This window comes from Bufo bufo, chromosome 4, assembly GCF_905171765.1.
Source record: "Bufo bufo chromosome 4, aBufBuf1.1, whole genome shotgun sequence".
In the NCBI taxonomy this organism is placed as follows: domain Eukaryota; kingdom Metazoa; phylum Chordata; class Amphibia; order Anura; family Bufonidae; genus Bufo; species Bufo bufo.
In genome coordinates this window covers 84,618,108-84,640,961 of record NC_053392.1, presented here as the reverse complement: position 1 = coordinate 84,640,961, position 22,854 = coordinate 84,618,108, and the positions used below count along the sequence as shown (strand labels likewise).

The window sequence follows — 22,854 nt, the reverse complement described above, 5'->3', positions numbered from 1 at the left end:
TTTGTGGGGGGGGGAGATGGCACTATGATACTGGGACATGTGGGGGGGGAGGAGAGAGGCACTTGATACTGGCACATGATGGGGGGGCATTATGGGGGACACTAGGCCGGCAGCCTATCAGAGGCCGGACACTGAGGGGCATCTACTGGGGCACTATATATGGGGCATTTTATACTGGTACATTATGGGGGGCACTAGCAGGAAGGGGGGAGAGGAGCACTATGGAGGCATTTACTGGGGGCACTATATAGCGGTATTTTATACTGGGACATTATGGGGGCACTATGGGGACATTAGCTCAACTGGGGGCATTACAAGGGGGTATTTTTGCACTGTCACATTATAAGGAGAATTATTACTACTGGGGGGGGGGGGGGCATTAAGGTGGGCTTTATTACTCCCCCATGGTATGACCCCCTAGTAGCAGCACCAGCCTCTCCCTGCTCTGCTATCCCTCTGCCCCTTCTCCAAATCCTTATTATGAAATCTTTCTCATTAGGATAAAGCACAACATCAGCTCCGCCGAGCCCCCCGGCCAAGTGTTGAAGTAGTGTCCGAGATCCCCAAGGGTCAAGTAAGGCTACATTCACACGTCAGTATTTTTCTATATCCCGATTTTCGGTCCGTTTTTTGCGGATCCGTTGTTCCTGAAAATGTTTCCGTATGTCATCCGTTTTTTGCGGATCCGCAAAAAACGGAAACATGTATAAATTTCAATAAGCAAATAAAGTTGTTTGGATTTCTTTGAAAAAAATTAATAAAATTAAAATGTAATTTCCAGGAACGGAATCCGCATAAAACGGATGACATACGTAATGACATCCGAATGTCTTCCGTTTTTTGCGGATCCATTGACTTTGTATTGTACCAGGATCCGAATTTTGCAGAAAAGAATAGGACATGTTTTATATTTAAACGGACATGCGGAACGGAACAACGGAAACGGACAGCACACATTGTGCTGTCCGATTTTTTCCAGGACCCATTGAAAATGAATGGGTCCAGATCTGTTCCGCAAAAAACGGAACAGATCAGGAAAGAAAAAACGGACGTGTGAATGGACCCTAACTGTAAGTTTTTATGTGAAATATGTTTATGTTATACACATATAGCCTACACTGTGCCACACAATATACAGTATACCGCTACACTGTGCCACACAATATACAGTATACCGCTACACTGTGCCAAAGGAGTGGGGTTTACACAGGAGGAGGGAAGTGCGTAGCGCGCTGGGAGGGGGCCCTTACAAATATTTGCTGTGGGGCCCAGTCACTTCTAGTTACGCCCCTGCCTTGTGTTGTACCGTCTGGTGACAGTCTCATGTCACCCAAAATTGTGTGCTGTTAGTGTAAAAATGACATATATCTTGTCTGATTAAGAGCATAATAGATTATAATTGTCCAGATAACAGCAACATATATGGAGCAAATGGAGATGAGGAAAGTGAATGTCTAGATCAGAGGAGAAGTCACTGGAATCTGGATGTAAGAGGTACAGCTGTAGCCGAGCTAAACTTGACTCTGATAACACATGGCACAGTGTTATCTTGGTTATCTCATGACAAAAGTCATTGAAATCCATGGAAAAGTTAGTTATCTTTTTCTTGCCATTCTTTACCTAACAAGTTAACCATCAAGTTAAGGTTGGCTGCATCTGTATGTGGTGTTGAACTCTGCTGAAGATGAGGCTGGCTCAGTGCTGTGACCCGTGTCTCGCCTCCTCAGCCCCCTCTTCCATGTCTTATTTACAGACAACTTAAAAAGGACAGAATATGTCAGCTTGCGCTAGCCACCACAGAAGGGCAGTTTTGGGGGAAGGTATTTTGTGCTGCTGGGGCAGTATTTTGTGCTACACTGTGGTATTCGGATCTGCGGGGGCTGTATTTTGTGCCACACTATGGTATTTATTATTTGTTATGTGTTCGCCCCACCTCCTATTAATTTGGACCTGCCTACAACATGGGCCATTTTTTTGTTTTTTCCAGGGCCACTTTAAAGGCTATGTACACTTTTGGGGGCAACTTTTTATTATTATTGCTAACAATCATATTTTCAATTTGTCTTTATTAAAAATATAGAGCCCTTTTTTCTCTCTTTTTTTCCATCAGTTGGGGAGCTGACAGACTCCTTATATCTGCTCTCTGACCTTATAAACACTCATTATATCTCAGTTCTTATCTTACTGATAAAAATGTGGCTTAAATAAGTGGTTATGACCTCTCAGTAGTTTAGAGATAAGGTTTATTAGATGACCAACACAAAGTGAAAGTACTAGTCACACAGTTAGAAAAACAGTTAACTCTTAGTGATAGAACGGCTCAACATTTTTAATAAAGACCAATTGAAAATATGATTTTTAGCCAAAAATGTGTAAAATACAATCATAAACAAAAACTGCCTCCGAAGGTGTACATAGCCTTTAACCACTTCCAGACACATTTTGCAAATCTGACATGTGTCACTTTATGTGGTAATAGCTTTGGAACACTTATTTATCCAAGCCATTTTAAGATTTTTTTCTCGTAAAACATTGTACTTCATGATAGTCATAAATTTGAGTCAATATATTTCACCTTTATTTATGAAAAATTCCCAAATTTACCAAAAATTTTGAAAAGTTTGCAATTTTTTAAATTTCCATTTTCTGCTTTTAAAACATAAATTGCTACCTCATAAAATATTCATTACTTAACATTCCCCATATGTCTACTTTATGTTGGCATCATTTTGTAAATGTCATGTTATTTTTTTAAGATGTTAGAAGGCTTAGAATTTTAGAAGCAATTCTTAAAATTTGTAAGGAGAGTTCCAAAACCCACTTTTTAAGGACCAATTCAGGTCTGAAGTCACTTTGTGGGGCTTACATAGTGGAAAAAAAAACTTTAAATGACCCCATTGTAGAAACTGCACCCCTCAAGTTACTCAAAACTGATTTTACAAACTTTGTTAACTCGTTAGGTGTTCCACAAGAATTAGGCCCCTTTCACACGGGCGAGTATTCCGCGCGGATGCGATGCGTGAGGTGAACGCATTGCACCCACACTGAATACCGACCCATTCATTTCTATGGGGCTGTTCAGATGAGCGGTGATTTTCACGCATCACTTATGCGTTGCGTGAAAATCGCAGCATGCTCTATATTCTGCATTTTTCACGCAACGCAGGCCCCATAGAAGTGAATGGGGTTGCGTGAAAATCGCAAGCATCCGCAAGCAAGTGCGGATGCGGTGCGATTTTCACGCATGGTTGCTAGGTGACAGTCTATAAACTGTATTATTTTCCCTTATAACATGGTTATAAGGGAAAATAATAGCATTCTGAATACAGAATGCATAGTAGGTGATCAATTGAGGGTTAAAAAAAAAAAAAAAAATTAACTCACCTCCTCCTCTTGTTCGCATAGCTCTCGTCTCTTCTTTACTTCTCAAAAGATGAACTATCGGCTAAAGGACCTTTGGTGACGTCAGATCACATGCTCCAATCACATGGTACATCACCGTGGTGATGGAGCATGTGATCTGACGTCACCACAGGTCCTAGCCGATAGTTCATCTTTTGAGAAGTAAAGAAGAGACGGGAGCTACGCGAACAAGAGGAGAAGGTGAGTTAATTATTTATTTATTTTTTAACCCTCAATTGATCACCTACTATGCATTCTGTATTCAGAATGCTATTATTTTCCCTTATAACCATGTTATAAGGGAAAATAATAAAATCTACACAACACCTAACCCAAGCCCGAACTTCTGTGAAGAAGTTCGGGTTTGGGTACCAAACATGCGTGATTTTTCTCACGCGAGTGCAAAACGCATTACAATGTTTTGCACTCGCGCGGAAAAATCGCGGGTGTTCCCGCAACGCACCCGCACATTTTCCCGCAACGCCCGTGTGAAAGAGGCCTTAAAGAAAAATGGAAAATTTCTAAGTTTCACTTTTTTGGCAGATTTTCCATTTTAAGCTATTTCTTTCTTTAACACATCGAGGGTTAACAGCCAAACAATACTTTATATTTATTACGCTGATTCTGTGGTTTACATAAACACCCCACATGTGGTCGTAAACTGATGTAAGGGCACAGGGCAGGGCGCAGAATTAAAGGATAGTTTTTGGAAGGCAGATTTTGCTGAACTGGTTTTTAGATGCCATGTCCCATTTGAAGCCCCACTAATGCACCCTTACAGTAGAAACTCCCAAAAGTTGACCCCATTTTGGAAACTAGGGGATGAGGTGCAAGTTTTATTGGTACTATTTTGGGGTACATACGATTTTGAATTGCTCTATATTACGTTTTTTGTGAGGCAAGGTAACCAAAAAATGGCTGTTTTGGCACGGTTTTTATTTTTTACAACATTCATCTGACAGGGTCGATCATGCGCTTTTTTTATGAAACAGGTTGTTACGGGAGCAATGATATCAAATATGTCTACTTTGTTTGTTTCAGTTTTACATAATAAAGCATTTTTGAAAAAAAAAATTATGTTTGTGTCTCCATATTTTGAACGCCATATTTTTATATTTTTCTCCCATTTGTCTTGTGCAGGGGCTCGTTTTTTGCAGGTGTTGATGTTTTTATTGGTATCATTTTTGGGTACATATAATTTTTCGATCATTCATTATTACACTTTATGGTGCAAGGTGACCAAAAAATTGGTTGTTTTAGCACAATTTTTATTTATTTATTTTACAGTGTTCACCTGAGGGGTTAATTCATGTGATATTTTTATAGAGCAAATCGTTACGGACGTGGCAATACCTAATATGTATACTTTTTCGTATCTATTTAAGTTTTACACAATAATAGCATTTTTGAAACTAAATAAATGATGTTTTAGTGTCTCCATAGTCTGAGAGCCATGGCTTTTTTATTTTTTGACTTGAGGTTACGGTTTGATTGGTATTATTTTGGGGGTCATACGTGTTTTTAATCGCTTGGTGTTACACTTTATGTTATGTTAGGCAACAAAAAATGGCTTTTTTGGCACGGTTTTTATTTTATTTTTATTACAATGTGAGTGGTTAGGTAATGTGATATTTTTAAAGAGCTGGTTGTTACGGACACGCCGATACCTAATATGTATACTTTTTTTTTTTTATTTCACTTTAACACAATAATAGCATTTTTAAAACAAAAAATTATGTTTTAATGTCTCCATGTTCTGAGAGCTATAGTTTTTTTTATTTTTTGAGTGATTTTCTTATCTAGGGGCTCATTTTTTGCGGGATGAGGTGACGGTTTTATTAGTACCATTTTGTGGGACATACGCCTTTTTTGATCACTTGGTGTTGCACTTTTTGTGATGTAAGGTGACAAAAATGGCTTTTTTTTGCACATTTTTTTCTTATTTTTATGGTGTTTATCTGATGCGGTGGATCATGTGATATATTTATAGAGCCGACCGTCATGGAAGCGGCAATACCAAATATGTATATTAATTTTTTTTTCCAGTTTTAACATTTTTTTAAATTACTTCATTGGGAAAAATTTTTTTTACATGTGAAACCTTTTTATTTTAATTTTTTAACATTTTTTCACTTTGGGTCCCCCATAAGGTCGTACAAGACCTCTGGGGGACATTTAACTTCATAGCGCTTCCTGATCTGTATACACAGCGCTCGTTGAGCGCTGTGTATACAGCGATCTAGAAGACAGGGACACCTGGGAACTGTCCCTGCCTACTCTCTGGGTTGTCCTGCTGTAGCTGACAGCAGGGCCCCCGCTCGGCAGCTGCACGATTAGCGTGCAGCTGCCATCTCTGAATGGACGTTTTAGAATGTCCATTTAGAGATAAACAACCGCCCATAGGACGTTTATATCCTATGGGCGGTCAGGAAGTGGTTAAAGGGGTATTCACATCTCAGACAATGTGGCATATCCCAGTTTGCCCAGCATATCAATGGGGGCATAACCCAGTTTGCCCTTGTCTTTTAATATTAGTATGGGGGAATTTTAGAATTTTGCTAATGAATCTAAATTTAGCTTTTACACCTACAGGGAGCATTTGCGTGTATTATTGCGGTATTTGCCACAATGCCAAGAAAAAATGCTGAGAAATGGGAGCTGAACTAGAGGCAGCAGGAAAATGGGCAGCAGCAGACTCTGCTGCCAAATACGTTTGTTTAGCGGGAACAATAAGATCTAGTGATGGACGAACATCGAAAGGACGGTTCGCAAACACGATCAAATGTTCGCGAACCACAAGTTCGCGGCGGGCCCCATTCACTTTAATGGCAGGCGAACCTAAAAAACCTTCAGCTCATATCTGCAGCCACCAAATACTTACTAGAAGTACACAAATAGTCCCACAACATGGACAGTAACATACTAGAGGTGGATCAATGGCAAAAATTCAAACAAAAAATATGTATCAGGGGACATTTTTATGCGTTTTAAAGGGAAATTCTCTGAAATGTGCCCTGTTGGAGCCCTGAAAAATGTAACTTTAGGCCACAGGAATACGGGCCTTAAAAATTAGGCATTCACCTGACAAAAGAAATTGTGATTATGTGGCTTGAGGTACATTATGCGGTCAATGGATAAAAATTTTACTGTAGCCCACTTTTTTTTTATCACACCAGTAGAAATTATTTGTTCCAATGTCGTTTGTCACTATCTGTAGTTGAGGTAACGCAGCTAAACCGCAAACAAATGCTGCACTACCCAAATGCACTATATAGAAAGTATATTATTGGTATATAGCACCCCCGCTTCAATCAGTTTTTTTGTGGGGCAACTGGTATATCACACCAGTAGAAATTATTTGTTCCAATAGCGTTTGTCCCTCTGTGTAGCTGCGGTATCGCAGCAGAACCGCACACAACTGCTGCACAATACAAATGCACTATAATATACTTTCTATGTTAGAAAGTATATTATAAGTATATTACACCCCTCAGTATGTCACACCTATCGATTGCACACCTATACCAGTCCTTAAAATGACTTTTGTGACCTTATTAGCTAGTGTTTGGTGTCCCTAACAGTCTGTCCCTGCTCCACACAGCAACCTCTCCCTACTCTGGCAAAACACTGAATGTAAAATGGCGGCCAGATCAGGTTTATTTATAAGGTAGGGGGTATGTCCATGTGCTGAAACATCTCAATTGGCTGTCCTGTACCACCTGATAGATGTGTCATGGGTCAAAGTTCTTCACAATGTAAAAGAATATGGCGCCGGCGGACATCGCCATATGTTCGCCCGTTTGGCGAACCGCGAACGAGCAAAGTTCGCCATGAAATGACCTCTGGGCGAACCGCAAGGCGATCTCTAATAAGATGTAACTATAATAACATAACAAAAATCACAATCAAACCATAGCAAATTTTAGATATTATAATAAGGCCTCATGCACACGACCGTTGTGTGCACCCGTGGCCGTTGTTCTGTTTTCCGTGATTTTCTGCAGACCCATTGACTTTCAATGGGTCCGTTGAAAACTCGGAAAATGCACCGTTTGTCATCCGCCTCCGTGATCCGTGCATCCTGTCCGTCAAAAAAATATGACCTGTCCTATTTTCAAAAAAATAAGACCTGTCCTATTTTTTTGACGGACAACGGTTCACGGACCTATTCAAGTCAATGGGTCCGTGAAAAAACACGGATGCACACAAGATTGGCATCCGTGTTCGTGATCCGTGTCCGTAGGCTACTTTCATGCAGACGGATCCGAAAACTCAAATCCGACAGTATATTCTAACACAGAGGCGTTCCCATAGTGATGAGAACGCTTCTAGTTAGAATATACTACGAACTGTGTACATGACTGCCCCCTGCTGCCTGGCAGCACCCGATCTCTTACAGGGGGCTGTGATCAGCACAATTAACTCCTCAGGTGCCGCACCTGAAGGGGTTAATTGTGCGTATCATAGCCCCCTGTAAGAGATCAGGGGCTGCCAGGCAGCAGGGGGCAGACCCCCCTCCCTCCCCAGTTTTAATTTCATTGGTGGCCAGTGCGGCCCCCCAGGCCCCCCCTCTATTGTAATATCATTGGTGGCCAGTGTGCAGCCTCCCCCGCCCCCCCCTCCCTCCCTCTATTGTATTATCATTGGTGGCCAGTGTGCGGCCTCCCCTCTCCCCCCCCCCCCCTGATCATTGGTGGCAGCGGAGAATTCCGATCGGAGTCCCAGTTTAATCGCTGCGGCTCCGATCGGTAACCATGGCAACCCGGACGCTACTGCAGGCCTGGTTGCCATGGTTACTTAGCAATATTACAATATTAGAAACATCATACTTACCTGCTGCGCTGTCTGTGACCGGCCGGGAGCTCCTCCTACTGCAATGCGCCGCACAGACCTGTCACTTACCAGTAGGAGGAGCTCCCGGCCGGTCACAGACAGCGCAGCAGGTAAGTATGATGCTTCTAATATTGTAATATTGCTAAGTAACCATGGCAACCAGGCCTGCAGTAGCGTCCGGGTTGCCATGGTTACCGATCGGAGCCGCAGCGATTAAACTGGGACTCCGATCGGAACTCTCCGCTGCCACCAATGATCGGGGGGGGGAGAGGGGAGGCCGCACACTGGCCACCAATGATATTAATACAATAGAGGGGGGGCCGGGGGAGGCCGCACACTGGCCACCAATGATAATACAATAGAGGGAGGGAGGGAGGGGGGGCCGGGGGGCCGCACTGGCCACCAATGAAATTAAAACTGGGGAGGGAGGGTGGTCTGCCCCCTGCTGCCTGGCAGCCCCTGATCTCTTACAGGGGGCTATGATACGCACAATTAACCCCTTCAGGTGCGGCACCTGAGGGGTTAATTGTGCTGATCACAGCCCCCTGTAAGAGATCGGGTGCTGCCAGGCAGCAGGGGGCAGTCATGTACACAGTTCGTAGTATATTCTAACTTGAAGCGTCCCCATCACTATGGGAACGCCTCTGTGTTAGAATATACTGTCGGATCTGAGTTTCACAATCTAACTCAAATCCGATGGTATATTCTAACATAGAGGCGTTCCCATGGTGATGGGGACGCTTCAAGTTAAAATATACCATCGGATTGGAGAAAACTCAGATCCTATGGTATATTAACTCCTGACTTTACATTGAAAGTCAATGGGGGACGGATCCGTTTGCAATTGCACCATATTGTGTCAACGTCAAACGGATCCGTCCCCATTGACTTGCATTGTAAGTCAGGACGGATCCGTTTGGCTCCGCACGGCCAGGCGGACACCAAAACGACTTTTTTCATGTCCGTGGATCCTCCAAAAATCAAGGAAGACCCACGGACGATAAAACGGTCACGGAAAAACGGAACCCGTTTTTGCGGGCCGCAAAAAAAAAACGGTTGTGTGCATGAGGCCTAAATGTAGAATAGCCAAACTGATTCATGTATTTCACCAGTTTTTATTAACAAGTCGTGGTCGTGCACCCAGTTTTCACACAGGGTAGACCAGTGCACTGTTCATATGATGTAAATGCACATTTTATCTCTGAGGGTGGGCTTTACTAGTCTGATGTAAGAGCTGTGTTGTGCATTCTGAGCAAATCAGCTATCTCCCCACTGCTGCTCCCATTCCCACTCCCTACCTCATGCCGTTTCACTAAAACACTGAGTAGCTGCAGCTGCATCCCCCTCCATCCCCCTTCTACCTGTCTTCTACGACTGTTTTACACTAGATGGATTTATTTGGTGTCTCAGGTTTCAGAATTCCTGAAATATTTGAATGAGGTAATCCCATTTCAATTTTCATTACCATAATGAATATTAAATGCACAGAAAAAAAGTAAAACAAAGTTTCTTAGCATTTCTGGAATAACTGTTAATTTCCTAAACTTGGACTACCTCTTTCAGTCTCCCACACACCACTGTGACACCCCTGTAATTACTATCTAATAAGCTGGAACACAAAGCCTTCATTTAGCACCACAGTGCATAAGAAATAATGAACAGAAGAATAGAAACTTCACAGTTCTCCTCCAACCTTGTAGGTCTCGGTTTTCCAACCGAAACTGCTTGCAAAATCACCCTAAAGATCCAAAAATCCAAAGGGTTAAATCATCTTCCTAGTGACACATACAGCTGAAATCTAGCACATTCTTATGTTGTGTTACAGTCACAGGAAAGATTAAGCTGAAGCTTATCATTCATGTGAAACCAGGACACACTAATACCGCCAGCCCGGGGCATGTACGGAACGTTCCATATGCAGGAGCAATGTATTCTTTTAAGTTTTGAAGTCTTTGGCGCAAGGGGAAAATAGAAAAAAGAGAGATAAGATGATTGATCTTGCAAGTGGCTTCCAGGAAAATCTGGGAAGATCTGTAGAGTCAAACTAAAAATGCTACTAAAAGTTAAAAAAAACCTAAAAACTGTTGGCGTACAGGCACAAAGTATAAAAAGACACATTGGGGGGACACTTACTAAGCATGTTGCACCAGAATGATGGTGTAAAATGCGTAAAAAAGAATGGCGTTTTGATTTGCGCCAAATATATCAACTGTTTTCTCCAGAATTTTCACCATAAAGAATGCATCACGCCAGAAAGGAATTATAAATGTCAAAGTGGGCGGGGCTATCAAATTGGCGCATATTAAGTCTCATTTATCATCCTCTTATCTGCAGAAATGCCTTAGATTGAAGCGGACAATTAAGCCAGCTTATGTGGTGGTGTTTTGTCTAAAAAGTTGCATTCATGACATAAAGAAAGCAACTTTTTGTCAAAAAGTCGCATTTATGAAAATAAAAAACAACTCATTGTGGGGACAAGTGATAGGTAAGTGTTAGGCTACTTTCACACTCGCGTTTTGGGCGGATCCATCATGGATCTGCAAAAACGCATCAGTTACAAGAATACAACCGCCTGCATCCGTCATGAACAGATCCGTTTGTATCATCTGTAACATTGCCAAGACGGATCCGTCATGAACTCCATTAAAAGTCAATGGGGGACGGATCCGTTTTCTATTGTGCCAGATTGTGTCAGTGAAAACGGATCCGTCCCCATTGACTTACATTGTGTGCCAGGACGGATCCGTTTGGCTCAGTTTCGTCAAGCGGACAGCAGAATGGAGACTGATCGGAGACAAACTGATGCATTCTGAGCGGATCCTTTTCCATTCAGAATGCATTAGGGCAAAACTGATCCGTTTTGGACCGCGTGTGAGAGCCCTGAACGGATCTCCCAAACGGAAAGCCAAAACGCGAGTGTGAAAGTAGCTTCAATAGGATGCGTTTATTTTTCACTAATATAAATGAGCAAATCAACAGGGTTCTGTCAGTAAAGTGTCATTCCACAAAATGTTAGTGCTATTGGAGTTAAAATGTCGCAAATCAAGAGAAATAGGTGGATGATCAAGTTTTTAAAAAAAGTCTAATTTTAACAGTGATGTGCACCTTTTGATATATGAGGTGAAAGAAATCACAACTTTTGATTTGCGATGTTAGTATTTCTTTTTGCACAAATTACGCCATTATTGATAGATGTCCCCCATTATGTATTACATTCCTGTTATTTATAAGCATCAATAGTAGGGTTGCATCTGGTATCGAAATGTTGATACTTTTATTCCCTGCTTGGTTCCATACTGACATAGGAATGCTCGTTAGCGATGCTCTGTCTGTGTAAGGCTGGCTTCACACAGGCGAGATTTCCGTGCGGGTGCAATGCGTGAGGTGAACGCATTGCACCCGCACTGAATCCGGACCCATTCACTTCTATGGGGCTGTGCACATGAGCAGTGATTTTCACGCATCACTTGTGCGTTGCGTGAAAATCGCAGCATGCTTTATATTGTGCGGTTTTCAAGCAACACAGGCCCCATAGAAGTGAATGGGGCTGCGTGAAAATCGCAAGCATCCGCAAGCAAGTGCGGATGCGGTGCGATTTTCACGCATGGTTGCTAAGATGAAAGTTTATTCACTGTATTATTTTCCCTTATAACATGGTTATAAGGGATAATAATTGCATTCTTTAATACAGAATGCTTAGTAGAAGGTCAATTGAGGGTTAAAAAAAATAATAATATTAACTCACCTCCTCCTCTTGATCGTGTAGTTGCCAATCTCTTCTTACTTCTTTAATCATAAGCTGCCGGCTAAAGGACCTGTGATGACGTCACATCACATGGTCCATCACCGTGGTGATGGACCATGTGATGAGCTCAGTGACATCACCACAGGTCCTTTGACAGGTCCTGAAGAAAGAACAGAAGACCGGCAGCTACGTGATCAATTGGAGGAGGTGAGTTAATTAATTTTTTATTTTTAAGGCTGGGTTCATACGGGCGTCACGTTTTGGCTCAGGATGCGTCCTGGGTGCATTGCGGCAAACCCGCGCGAGTAGGTACCTAATTGCAGTCAGTTTTGACTGCGATTGCGTTCCGTTCAGTTTTTATCGCGTGGGTGCAATGCGTTTTGCACGCGCGTGATAAAAAACTGAATGTGGTACCCAGACCCGAACTTCTTCACTGAAGTTCAGGTTTGGGTTCGGTGTTGTGTAGATGTAATTATTTTCCCTTATAACATGGTTATAAGGGAAAATAATAGCATTCTGAATACAGAATGCTTAGTACAAGGTTAAAAAATAAAATAGAAATTAACTCACCTCCTCCAATTGTCAAAGGACCTGTGGTGACGTCACTGAGCTCATCACATAATCTAATCACATGGTCCATCACCACGGTGATGGACCATGTGATGTCACCACAGGTCCTTTAGCTGGCAGCTCATAATTAAACAAGTAAGAAGAGATCGGCAACTACGCGATCAAGAGGAGAAGGTAAGTTAATATTTTTTTATTTTTTCACCCTCAATAGATCTACTAAGCATTCTGTATTCAGAAGCCATTATTTTCCCTTATAACACACACATATATATATATATATATATATATATATATATATATATAATTACATCTACACAACCTTGAACCCAAACCTGAACTTCTGTGAAGAAGTTCGGGTCTGGGTACCACATTCAGTTTTTTATCACGCGTGTGCAAAACGCATTGCACCCGCACGATAAAAACTGAACGGAACGCAATCGCAGTCAAAACTGACTGAAATTGCTTACCTACTCGCACGGGTTTGCCGCGAAGCATCCTGAGTCAAAACGTGACGCCCGTGTGAACCCAGCCTAAGGATCCTTTAACACGAGCGAGTTTTCTGTGCGGGTGCCGTGAGTGATGTGAACGTAATTTGAACGGGGCTGTGAACATGAGCGTTTTTTTTCACGCATCAGTTCTGTGTTGCGTGAAAATCACAGCATGTTCTATATTCTGCGTTTTTCACACAGCCCTGGCCCCATAGAGGTGAATGGGGCTTCAGTAAAAAACGCATTGCATCCGGAAGCAAGTCTGGATGCAATGCGTTTTTTACTGATGGTTGCTAGGAGATGTTGTTTGTAAACCTTCAGTTTTTTATCACGCGCGTGAAAAACGCATCAAAAGGCATTGCACCCGCGCGGAAAAAACTAAACAACTGAACGCAATTGCAGACATAACTGACTGAACTTGCTTGCAAAATGGTGTGAGTTTCACTGAACGCACCCTGAACGAATCCGTCACGCTCGTGTGAAAGGGGCCTAAAGGTGCCGCTGATTGCTCGATGAACTAGCAATCTTTTAAGTGGTTGCGAAAATCATTGCTGGTAGCAGATTATGCCGTCCAATCATGCTTCAAGTAAATGGAGTGAGTACTCGTCATTATACTGCACTTCCAAGATGATGTGCAGTGTAAAACAGCTGCGGACCCCACAATCTGATATTGATGACCTATCCCGAGGATAGGTCATCAATATATATGGGCGGATAACCCCTTTAAACACATTATGTTAGGAGGAACTTGATAAGGTTACTATTAGGGCTCTTTCACATGAGCGGATGCCGTGCGGGTAATCCGCTGCGTGAAAGACTGCCAAGCCCCGCTCTGGACAGCAGAGACACGGAGCATTAACATGATTGATAATGCTCCGTGCCGCACTGATCTTTTTACTACAAAATCTGTGAGATTAATGTGTCCCTGTGATTTTGTAGTAAAAAGATCACATAGGCATGGAGCATTATCAATCATGTTAATGCTCCGTGTCCCTGCTGTCCGGAACGGGGCTTCACTGTCTTTCACGCAGCGGATTACCCGCACAGCATCCGCTCGTGTGAAAGAGCCCTTAATGTGAGGCACATGGTTTTATACATTTGGACCTCTATGTCCCTCACATCAATAGCAAATGATCCAATCAAGTACCTCCAAGCATAATGGACAAGATGGGGATAATGTGTGTTTTTTTTTTTTTTTTTTTTTTAAGTATTGATTTGGTATAGAGTATCATGATCATTTACTCAGTATCCAAATCTCGTATCATGACAACCATATTGCACAGCACTCTCTGAAATAACTGAAATAAAGCTGTGTCCAATGGACAGATTTATTAGGAGGTCAGCGGAGATTACAGTTAAGGTGAACGAGGGAGGAGCTGCTGAGAGACAAACACAGTTATGCTGCACATAAGTCTAGTGAGAGGGGAAGATGAGCCGAGAGACAGAGGCAGAGAGGCACACACACAGAGGCTGCTGCAGCAAATCTTGAGGTTTTTTTTTCTCTTACCCAAAGTGCTTTATCCACAGTACTACTGTTCAGTACTGCTATATAATGTTCCATGTGGTGTCTTTGTGGCGAATCTAATTTTCCCTTCAATTCGGATTGAAGTCAACTTCGTGGACTTCGATTCGCTGAACACTAATCTCGACATCCCAACCCCAGGTATGGGAAGGTACCACCTCAGCTACGGTCACAATGTAAAAATGAAGTCCAGTCCAGCACACATCCTAAAAGCATACAGTAGATAAACTGCAGCCAACGCGTTACTTCCTTTCCTTAGTCATGGCATGGCTCTTGACCATGCAGCTTATACAAGTGAAGGACATTTATTTTACATTTTTAAATGCATGGCAAATAACCACATCACAAAACCTGGTAAAATGGAGTGTGGTTTTAAAACATCTTTTTTAAAGCAATTGTGACAGTGTGGTTAAAAATGTCTCATCTAAATGTATCCTTACATCTGCCAGTAAAATATAAACCTAAGTCTAAAGGCATCTCCATCAAAAAATCATAGCATGCACCATCCAGCTCTGATTCATTCACTCAAGTGAGTGGGTCTGCAAGAAAAACAGACAGGACGTGGACATCATCTGTGACTGGTCCTTATAAATATGCATTCATGTTCACAGGCTGGAACCCTAACGATTTTAGCAGTGCTTATCTGAATGAGCCATAACTCTTGCTAGGTACTGTCCATTGCTACCTTTACTCTGTGGCCGCTATATTTTTGTTTTTAGTGATACTAAAGAGCTTTAACCCCTTAAGGACCCGTGCCGTACATGTACGGCGCTGGTGGACGTGACTTAAGGACCAGCGCCGTACAAGTACAGCGGGCTGATCGGGCGGGTGCAGGAGCTGCGCCTGCCCGATCAGACCACGGACCCGACGTGTTAACCCCTTGTATGTCATGGTCAAAGCTGATCGTGGCATGCAGAGGGTTCGCGGAGTGTATGGGTGCCCTCCGCTTCCCCATCGGTTCCCCGCGCTGCAGTGGCAGGGACCCGATGGCACAGAAGGCAAGCCAGATGCCTTCCATAGGCATCGGAGTTTGCCTTCTACGGAAGCCTGTGAGATCCAGCCCTTAGGCTGAGTCTCACCGGCAGGCTGTCAGCACAAAAGCTGACAGCCAGTGCATTACAATATAGACCCCAGAAGTTGAAGTCCCAGAGTGGGACAAAAATAAAAGGATTAAAAAAAGTAAATAAAAGTGTTTTTCATCATTTAAAAAATTAAAGTTTCAAGTAAAAATAAATAAATAAAAAATTCCCAAAATAAAACACAAAATTGTACAAAAAATAGAAGAAAAAAAATTAATCTGACATATTGGGTATTGCCGCATCCGTAATGACCGACTCTACAAAAATATCCCATAATCCACCTCCTTACCTGAACGCCGTAGAAAAAAATTAAATAAAAACTGTGCTAAAACAATACTTTTTTTGTCACCTTACATCACAAAAAAGTGCAACACAAAGCATTCAAAAAGGCATATGCCCCCCAAAATAGTACCAATCAAACCGTCACCTCATCCCGCAAAAAATAAGCCCCTACATAAAACAATTGGGCAAAAAATAAAAAAAACTATGGCTCTCAGAATATGGAGACTAAAACATGATTTGTTTTTGTTTCAAAAATGCTGTTATTGTGTAAAACTTAAATAAAAAAGTAGTATACATATTAGGTATTGCCGAGTCCGTAAGAACCTACTGTATAAAAATATCACATGAACTAACCCCTCAGGTGAAAACTGTAACAAAATAAAAATGGTGTTAAAAAAAGCCATTCTTTGTCACCTTACATCACAAAAAGTGTAATACCAAGCAATCAAAAAGTCACACACCCCAAAATCATACCAATCAAACTGTCATCCCGTCCTGCAAAACATGAGACCCTACCTAAGACAATCACCAAAAAAAAAAAAAAAAACTATGGCTCTCAGAATATGGAGACACTAAAACATGATTATTTTTTTTGTTTCAAAAATGCTTTTATTGTGTGAAATTCAAATAGATAAAAAAAAGTATGCATATTAGGTATTGCTGAGTCCGTAACAACCTGCTGTATAAAAATATCACATGAACTAACCCCTCAGATGAACACCGTAAAAAAAAAAAAAAATTTTAAAAAGTCTTTTTTTTGTTACCTTACATCAGAAAAAGTGTAATACCAAGTGATCAAATAGTCATACGCACCACAAAAAATCATACCAATCAAACCGTTATCTCATCCCGCAAAAAATGAGACTCTACCTAAGACAATCACCCAAACAAAATTAAAAAACAATGGCTTTCAGAATATGGAGACACTAAAACATGATTTTTTTGGTTTCAAAAATGCTGTTATTGTGTAAAACTTAAATAAATAAAAAAGTATACATATTAGGTATCGCCGCGTCTGTAACAACCTGCTGTATAAAAATATCACATGATCTAACCCCTCAGGTGAACACCGTAAAAAAAATAAAAAATTATAAAAACTGTCAAAAAAGCAATTTTTTGTCACCTTACATATCAAAATGTTTTAATACCAAGCGATCAAAAAGTCACATGCACCCTAAAATAGTACCACTCAAACCATCATCTCATACCGAAAAAAATTAGCCGCTACATAAGACAGTCGCCCAAAAAAAAAAAAAAAAAAGTGACTTTCAGAATATGGAGACACTAAAAAATATTTGTTTTAAAAATGCTTTAGTATGTAAAACTGAAACAAACAAAAAAAGTCATATTTGGTATTGTCGCGTCTGTAACAACCTACTCTATAAAAATAGCACATGATCTAACCTGTCAGATGAACATTGTAAAAAACAAAAAATAAAAACAGTGCCAAAACAGCTATTTTTTGTTACCTTGCCTCACAAAATAATATGTACCCTAAAATAGTACCAACAAAACTGCCACCTTATCCCATAGTTTCCAAAATGGGGTAATTTTTTTGGAGTTTCTACTCTGGGGTAAATCAGGGGGTCTTCAAATGTGACATGGCAACTTAAAATTATCCTAGTGAAATAAAATATCCCAGTCTTCTAGAAACCACATGGTGCTCCTTTCCTTCTGCGCCCTGCCGTGTGCCCGTACAGCAGTTTACGACCACATATGGGGTGTTTCTGTAAACTACAGAATAAGGGTAATAATAATTGAGTTTTGTTTGGCTGTTAACCCTTGCTTTGCTACTGGAAAAAAATGGATTAAAATGGAAAATCTGCCAAAATGTAAGCCCCACAAAGTGACTTCAGACCTGAACTGGTCCTTAAAAATTGGGTTTTGGAAATTTTCTTAAACATTTTAAGATTTGCTTCTAAACTTAAGCCTTCTAACGTCCCCAAAAAATAAAATGTGATTTACCAAATGATCCAAACATGAAGTAGACATATGGGAAATGTAAAGTAATAACTATTTTAGGATGTATCACTATCTGTTTTAAAAGTAGAGACATTGAAATTTCGAAAATTGCTAATTTTTAGAATTTTTGGGTAAATTTGGTATTTTTTTATAAATAAAAATGAAATATTTTGACCCAAATTTACCACTGTCATGAAGTACAATATGTGACAAGAAAACAATCTCAGAAAGGCTTGGATAAGTAAGTGTTTTAAAGTTTTCACCACATAAAGAGAAACATGTCAGATTTGCAAAAAATGGCCTTGTCCTTAGGCTTCTTGCACACGGACGTTGTGTGCCTGTGGCTGTATTGCCGCCCGTGCATTGGGGACCGCAAATTGCGGTCCGCCATGGCACAGAACGTATGCACAACGTTCGTGTGCAAGAGGCCTTAAAGGAAACCTGTCATGTGGATATTTGATTATAATCTAACTAATTATATACAATCATTAACTACTAAAAAGTGCCTTAGATGTATTCACTTACTGGTGTGACAGATGGTTACCTCATAATATACACACAAAGATGCCGCATGCCACATGCTAATGAGCTAATTTGAGTCCAGCGTGATGTCAGTGAGTCCAGCGTTTTTTAAAATTCAGAGCTATAGCCACTCCCCTGCCCACCTGCTGCTGATTCATATGGAAAAAAACGGTCAATCAGCAGCAGGTAGGCGGGGAGAGTCAGGAGCTCATAAATATTCATGACTCATCATTATCAGCTGGAGCTATTCAATACAAGATGTTGGCAGATTGACTGGGTCAATTAAAGAAAGTGACCCAACATTTTGCTAAGAGAATCAGTCACTTATTTATGTTGCCCTTAGTTAGGACACCATACAACTGGTGACAGGTTCCCTTTAAGGTGTAAAATGGCAGGGTGCTGAATGGGTTAATAATTTGATATCAGTGTGTGGATCATGGAATGGTCTGCTGTGTGACAGGCAGAGAAATCTTCTCTGCTATTTAGCAATATAGATATGGGTCATATACTGGCTTCATCTTTCTCTTCGCCTGACTCCTCTGATGTTGCTTTATCACTTTTGTTAACTGCAGCAACAAGTCATGGGACTTAACTCTTAAACTGCCTTCCTGAAGAGATTCCTGTTACTTTAGCTGTAGGTAAGCAGCGTGAGGGTTATATCTCCTTGATTGTAGCCACAATAAACAAAAGTTAGTTATAAGGAGACATGAGAAGCAGCACTATGGTGCCCCCTCCTCCCTAACACCCTAGGCTCATGCCCTTATGTGCATTGTTGTAAATATGGCCCTGGCCATCCTTCCTCTTTGCACACTTTCTTTTAAGAAATTCCTTTATACATTTACTGGCAGTACCACGCTAACATGATATTTTTAACTCTTTCATCATTACGATTGGGTTCTCTACAAATGACCAAGTAGGTGGGAGCAGCAGATATTCACCAGATGCTACATAGTTTCAACAGAGTTGTGCCTTACACTGTACAACTGATCTACATCTGCTGATAGATATTCATTGACTGTCATCTCTTTATCTCATGGGTTTTATAATACTAGGAACCGATCTGTGTGGTTTTCTTGTTTCTACAATTTTTGTACTTCCCCTTTAAGAGCAGGGATATGGTGTGTTAACCAACATACGCTACTACTAATGTCCATTTGGACTGAATATCACCAGTTTTCCTGCACCTACCTACTTAACTAAGACTTAACTTTTAATTCTTATTGTTTAATATTACTGGTGTGAATGACTAATTGGTTTAAAACTTTCAGTGATCACTGGCCTTTATATGTCACATAGACCACCTTGTCAGGGCTGTCACCTGACTGGGTTAGTAAGGTTGATGCACACTTGTGCCACCAGGCTGCGCGCTGCCTGTGTTTAAATATGCACTGTGCGATTCATTTCCCTTATGCTAATAAGCCTCAGTGATTTACTGCCATAAAATCAGAGCTTCACGCTGCCCCCCGACATGTTTCGCCGTTACACGGCGTCTTCAGGGGTTAGGGCAGAGTGTGAGCGTGTCCTCCTCACGGCTGGCTTATAATACCTTTGTTGGTGACGTGGTTACTTGGGGCCTCACTAGGGGGCGTGGTGGGAGTCTCTACTAGGATGTTGATTGGATGCGTTACAGGGCTCGGCCTGCTGTCGTCATGGCCGCCGCCCACCAGCATCAGCTTCCTCCTATCTTCTACATTCTAGTTGGTCCGCGTCATCGGGTAACGCCTGCTAACGTCATGGTTCCGCCTACCCGACATCAGCTACCTCCTATTTTCCTCCTTCCGATTGGTCCTCGTCATCGGATGATTCTGCGCATGTCCAGTAGGCTTAGGTGTTCGCCGATGCCTGTGTTGGTGCGCATGCCCTCCGACTTAGTTATCGGCCTCTTCCCATTCAGGATCTTACACTTAGCTACGGCGCATGCCCGCAGACTTAGGCTCCAGCTCTGGCGATATCATTATTCATATCGTACTTACTACTCAGTTTTCTTCAGGTGATATTTGCCCATATCCTGCGTTTGTAGCCATATTTTACTTTATACTCTGCCTTACCTTTGCCATGTTCACGTCTATAGGTCCCGATGTTCTTCATTATTATTGGAATATATTAGCATGGGCATATTGTTACCTTGTATATTACTCCTACTTTTTACTCAATGTTGCCCAGCTCAGATATTATCTATTCTTCTGTAAATATGTCCCAAATCGCTTTCCACTATAGGTTTACTCCCTATTGATGACTGCCCCCAAGTATATGCTGCTAGAGTGGTTCCTTATTCAGCCTAATATGTAGCCTCACTACCTTCTCAATAAGTCATCATGTTTATTTTTATACATATGCTAATGTGCTTTTTACTGTATCTTCTTCTATTTGGCTAGACTGGGGAGGAAAGGGGGGGGGGGGGGGGGAAGGGAGGTGGGAGGGGGAAAGGGGAAAATGGGGAACAAATCTAGGGAAATCACCAGGGGTGGAGAAAGTGGAATGGATACACCACCTACCGTAGTCCTTTTCTCTATAGCTGGCAGAGTGAACGTCCAGGGGTATAGGTATATCCCAAGGACAGGGACCACCAGAAGCGCCTTGTTAGGTATCCTGTATATACATCTGCTTACACGTCCCAATCTGCCTCTGATCCTGTTGGTTTCATTCCTTTTTTTATTTTTTATTTTTTATTTTTTTATTTTTTTATTCATTTATTTTTATCATTTCAGTGGTATCTCCCACTTTTGTCCCCTTATGTCTAGCCTTAGTACATATATAGTTTCCATTACGTATTTCTTGTGCAGTAGACTTGTGAGATTTTCTTGAGGTAGCCATTTAAAAGAGGTTAATGAGGTTTTCCAAAGTGGCCATTTTCTCCAATAGAGGTTCCATTGTTTTATTTCCCTTTTGTCTTTTTTGATAGATCTTCCCGTAGAGGAGGTTGCTCTATTTTTTGTATACAAAATTGTGTCTTTTGCTATTTTAGTTATTAATAGTACTATTTTGTTTTTATTCTCTTTTTTCCTAGATGGGGATAATGATACCTACAGGAAGGACGAGTACGTGAACCCCTCATTTAGCCCTCTCGGGGCTAGACTATTTAATAGGTAAATCCATTTGGTTTCTTCTTGTTGGAGTTTTTTGTCTATATCTCCTTTCCGTGGTCCTGATTTAACTTTCATCAGTCCCCAGAATTTAAAATCGGTGTCATGGTCCTTATGTTTTTCTCTCATATGTCTGGCCAGGCTGGTGTCCTCTCCTGTATTAATACTACTCAGATGTTTTGATATCCTTCTTTTCAACTCCTGGATAGTCTTCCCAACATATAGCTTAGGGCATTCGCAGCTGATGACATATACGACCCCCTTTGTCTTACAATTGATGTAATCCCTGACTTCATAGTTTTTCCCATCCACTGGATTTGTGAAGGTTTTGGTAATTTTCATCCTACTACAAAAGGTACAGTCTCCACAGGGGTATGATCCATTGTGAGACAGCCATGTAGTTTTTTTAGCTGTTTGATGGGATTGATAATGGCTGTGAACCAGCTTTTCTTTTAAGTTTTGTCCTCTTCTGAATGTTATAGCTGGATATTTTGGTATTACTTGTTGTAGATCTATATCGGCCTGCAGGATATGCCAATGTTGTTTCAAGATTTTTTGTATCGTACTGTGTTCTGTATCGTACATTCCTATACACCGTATAATCCTCTCTCCCTCTTTTGTTTTTTTGTTTGTCAACAGGTCCAATCTTTCTGTCCTTCTGGCTTTGTTATACGCTTGATGCAGGCATTTTTTGGAGTATCCCCTCTCATAGAATCGTAAGTATAGTATCCTGCATTCTTTTTGGAATGCTTCCTCGGTGGAACAGTTCCGCCTGGCTCTGAGATACTGTCCCACCGGGATTCCTCTCTTGAGAGAGTCAGGATGGAAGCTTTGCCAGTGTAGCAGGTTATTTGTCGATGTTGCTTTCCGATGTATTTCGGTTTGGATTCTGCCGTCAGGTTGCAGGTTTATTTTTAGATCCAAGAAATTGAGGGTATTTTTATGTATATCGGCTGTGAATTTCATACCAAAAAATCAAAATATCGTCGATATAACGACCCCAAAATAATATGTGTTGCGTGTATCTTTCCATAGTGTCCCTAAAAACTATACGATCTTCCCACCACCCTAAAAATAAATTAGCAAAACTTGGTGCACAAATCGTGCCCATAGCGGTGCCGGTGACCTGTAAATAATATTTCCCATTAAACATAAAGTAATTGTGCTCCAACAAAAACGTTAATAGTGAAATAACAAAACTATTGTGCTCATAGTACTGTGTCCCTTTTGTATTCAAATAATATTGTGTTGCTTGTATGCCAAGTTGGTGTTGAATGCTGGTATAAAGCGCCTCAACATCAAGACTCGCTATGAGTGTATGTGAATTTACTTGGATTTCCTGCAACCTGACGACAGTATCCTTAGT

The 22,854-nt window shown here is 41.3% G+C and overlaps 1 long non-coding RNA gene across 1 annotated transcript in view; it reads right to left on the bottom strand.

Moving 5' to 3' along the window:
• LOC120999950 overlaps positions 1 to 22,651 on the bottom strand; it is a 28,174-nt gene extending 5,523 nt beyond the window's left edge. The window contains exons 1-3 of the long non-coding RNA XR_005778700.1: positions 22,640 to 22,651; positions 19,550 to 19,564; positions 17,432 to 17,435 (exon numbers count right to left, since the gene is read on the bottom strand). This is a non-coding gene — a long non-coding RNA (uncharacterized LOC120999950). The remainder of the gene's footprint in view (positions 1 to 17,431; positions 17,436 to 19,549; positions 19,565 to 22,639) is intronic.
• Positions 22,652 to 22,854: the final 203 nt, after the last annotated feature.